The 3531-nt window shown below is 37.5% G+C and overlaps 1 long non-coding RNA gene across 1 annotated transcript in view; it reads right to left on the minus strand.

The window, feature by feature from the left end:
• LOC107711668 (uncharacterized) overlaps positions 1-3311 on the minus strand; it is a 7487-nt gene extending 4176 nt beyond the window's left edge. The window contains exon 1 of the long non-coding RNA XR_001636721.1: positions 3096-3311. This is a non-coding gene — a long non-coding RNA (uncharacterized LOC107711668). The remainder of the gene's footprint in view (positions 1-3095) is intronic.
• Between the last annotated feature and the right edge of the window lie 220 nt (positions 3312-3531).

Here is a 3531-nt window from a genome sequence, read left to right on the forward strand (position 1 = left end):
TTAAAAGCAAAAGGAAGCACTCTTGCTCTTAAGCTTTTTATTTGAGAAACGTGCTACAGCACTCCACACAGAAACTACTGGACCAAATGCTTTTACAAACCACAAACAATCAATGAATTATCAAAATAATTATTTAATGACTTTAATGCTGGTGATTGTGACCTGTGAGGAAACCTTCCCTGAGGACATTTTTGCTTGTGAAACCTTCCCTTTATTAATATAATATTAAGGCTTTGTTCATTGCTCTTCAAAATGAAGATGAATACAACTTCAGGCAGTCAACATATAATGCATGTTTTCCATTCTGAAGCTTCACTCAGTGGGATAAAAGTGGTCAAAAAAAACAAACACTTTTTATTTGTGCAGTTGCAATGCATTTCAAATTAGTTAAAAATTTAGGATTAGGACAACAACAACAACAGCAACAAAAAAATCACATGAATACATAGTGTGCTTGGGTTGTTTACAAAACATTTCCCCACAGAAAATATTGAATAAATAAAAAGAAAAACAAATTTCACTTATCCTAAATATTTCTACAGTGAGGACACTGCCTTTAGTCTCCAAAGCAACAACACTCAAGCAGTTCCTACAAGGGCGGACTAGTTTGTTAGTACTTTCGTTCACTTAAATGCTCTGAACGCAAACAGCCAGCAGCCCTTGCAGACACCTCATCTCACCGCTGCCTCGGCAGGTCAAACGACCTTCAAAAAACTCCACATGACCCCTTACATATGAAGTCTGATGGCTGAATGACGGAGCAGAGCTGAAATCAGATGCTCTAGAGAAGTTTGGGCAGGATGGACATTCATTTGCACTGATGAGTCAGGCTAAAACAAAATACCATCAAAGGTGGCAGTAAATGCATCGATTCCTGAGGCTCACCAGGACTTTAAAAAGAAAGAGCACTATTTAGAGCCTATTCAAAGACAAAACAATCCCAAATTGGACTAAATATTTCCAATCATCGGCTTTTGTAACAGAAAAAGTTGTGTTTTGACTCTAGAGATCTAACTCCCAATTACATCCAGTTCTAGAGAAAGCAGCGGTTTTTCCAAACAAAACAAAAAGGAAACACCAGTAGCACCATTAAACTGCGTGAACAGTGAGGCAGACAAGGCATGGCAGCACACGCTTGGGTAGATTTCTACAGCGACAAAGATGAAAGTGCAGGAGCGGAGTGAAGGACGGACTGCCTCGTGCACATTTACCTGTTAGACTGCGTGGAAGTGTGTGTGTGTGTGTGAACTGTAAATGTGTATGGACCTCTGAAAAATGCATCTGTTTGAGTGTGTGTGTGTGAGAAACTGTGAGGGTGTTCACACACCAGATTTAATAGTGTTAGTCCGTGAACCAGACCAAGGTAGTAATTCATTAAACTGGTTAAAAAAAGAACACAACACAAAATAATATCAGCAAAGTTAGTAAAATTCTTACTAAGAATGTTTATTAAAATAAATGCCAAGGAGGTTAATAAGAAACAAAATAACAGCATACACCATAAAAACTAAATGCAAGCATGTAAAAATACCTATGACAAGAACTAATAAGTTGCTAATGAGTTAAACAAGCTAAAGAATCAGCAAGAAAACAAAATAACTGTAGGAAAAGGCAACGCTCCCAATGAGAGACAGATCTGAGTAAAGAGTGGGTTGAGAGGGAGGGCGGAGGAGGAGAGAGGACATGAAAAAAATAAAGGTGTAGTGGGTTTCATCAGAAAAAAAAAGACTTGTACATAGAAAATGAAGTTAGAAAAATACATTAGAAACCTGTAACAATGGCTGTAATTGACATTATTACACATGTAGTAGGCAGGCGGAAGAGAACAGATTTCTCCATACACCTGATAGACTAAACCCAACTTCAAAACATTAACAGCACGTAGTAACATGGCAGAGGGGATTCGTTTAATACTGTCCATTTCTCTGTAGTCGGTCTTTGCTCCTATCTAATATTGCATTTCATTATTTCAATATGTTTAAAAAAACATGTATTTAACACTGAGAAGAGGAAAAAAAAGACATTGACCTTTTTTTGTAACAAAAGTGAACAAGACTACATTAGAGACTGCCAGGGTTACAGGACACAAAGTTGAATGTAATCTTATTCAATGTGATGAACACCTCCGATTGTTTCAACGACTGAAAACTGCTCAGGGCGAATCGGATCTTTAGCGTGTGATTTGATACTCTGGCTCTTCTGTGACTGTTCGGGTTTGGCACTGATGTGGCAGCACATGAATATCCCAGTGACCTTCCTCTCAGTAATACTTTGAGTAAATGCTATATTTTCCCTATCCACCCATTACTTGCTTCTTTCAGATCAGTGCACAGTAAAGCTACATCTATCCTTTGTGAAACACCAAAAAGGCTTTCCCAAAGTAAGCGGAATACGTTTTCCCTCTTCCTTTCTTTCTTCCAGTCTTTTAAAACAAAAAGCAAAAACACTTCCTTGGCATAAAATAAGAGTATGTTTTGGCAAATATGATTGAAAGCTTCCAGTTTGCAAATCTTGAAACAAGAGGAGGTTTCAGGTGAAGTCCAATTCATTTGAAATCTCCCTTCTAAAACACCTGGCAGACTTCCACATCATGACTGGCAGTTCTTGACAAAAATCACAGTAACCAAATACATAGACAGCATTGCTGATTTTGTCCTCATAATATAAGAATAATAAAGAGAAAATAAACACTTTGTTCAAATGGGGATTAAAGGAAAAACAACAAGACTTCAACTCAATTTTGGGAAGACGAATCATGGCACATTGTTAGCTGGTCAAATGACTGCTATTCCTTTGCATAGAATAGATTCAGTGGCACAACACTGCAACAGCCTCGTGGTTTAACTCTTGGGGTGCTTCCTCTTCACAAACCCTCCCTCGCTCTGCGCTATCCTAGTTGGTGCTGGATATTATTGAACAAAGTAACACTCGGAAAAAGAAACGACCATCAGTAACTAAGGCACTTATCTCTCTAACTGTACTCTTCTCCTCTCACGTCATGCAATTCCTCTAACATTCCAAGGTTTGACTATTTTGGTCTGTTTTTTCCCCCCCTGGCCAATAGTATCCAAAGTCACGCAATATTTCTTTACCACCTTTCGCTGTACTATTCTACAAATGTTTTTATAGTTTTTTTGTATTATGTTTCATATTTTGTAACTGCAAGTTAAGTATAAAAAGCTAAAATTGCCAAAAATATATATTTCTTCTCCAGCACCCTGTAAAAGTATCTAGTTGTGATCTTTCAGTATTTTAATAAGCAATGGCATATCTACATTTGTATACATTTTATATATATATATATATATATCATGTATGTCGGGCGGCTCATCATTGGGTGAAGAGTTCAGAGTTCAGAGGTCATTTGTTAGTTGCCGGTGGCGGCTAGGTGGTTAGGAACAAAAAGGAAAACAACAAAAAGGAAAAAAGGTAGAAAAGATATTAGTTAGCAAGAAGAGACTGGAATGACATCATTTTAACAGCAAAATGAATGCAATCTTTGTTTAACCCCCTAATTCCATGGCCAAGAGA

The sequence above is a fragment of the Sinocyclocheilus rhinocerous genome, unplaced genomic scaffold (assembly GCF_001515625.1).
Source record: "Sinocyclocheilus rhinocerous isolate Xijiao unplaced genomic scaffold, SAMN03320098_v1.1 scaffold2117, whole genome shotgun sequence".
NCBI lineage: Eukaryota > Metazoa > Chordata > Actinopteri > Cypriniformes > Cyprinidae > Sinocyclocheilus > Sinocyclocheilus rhinocerous.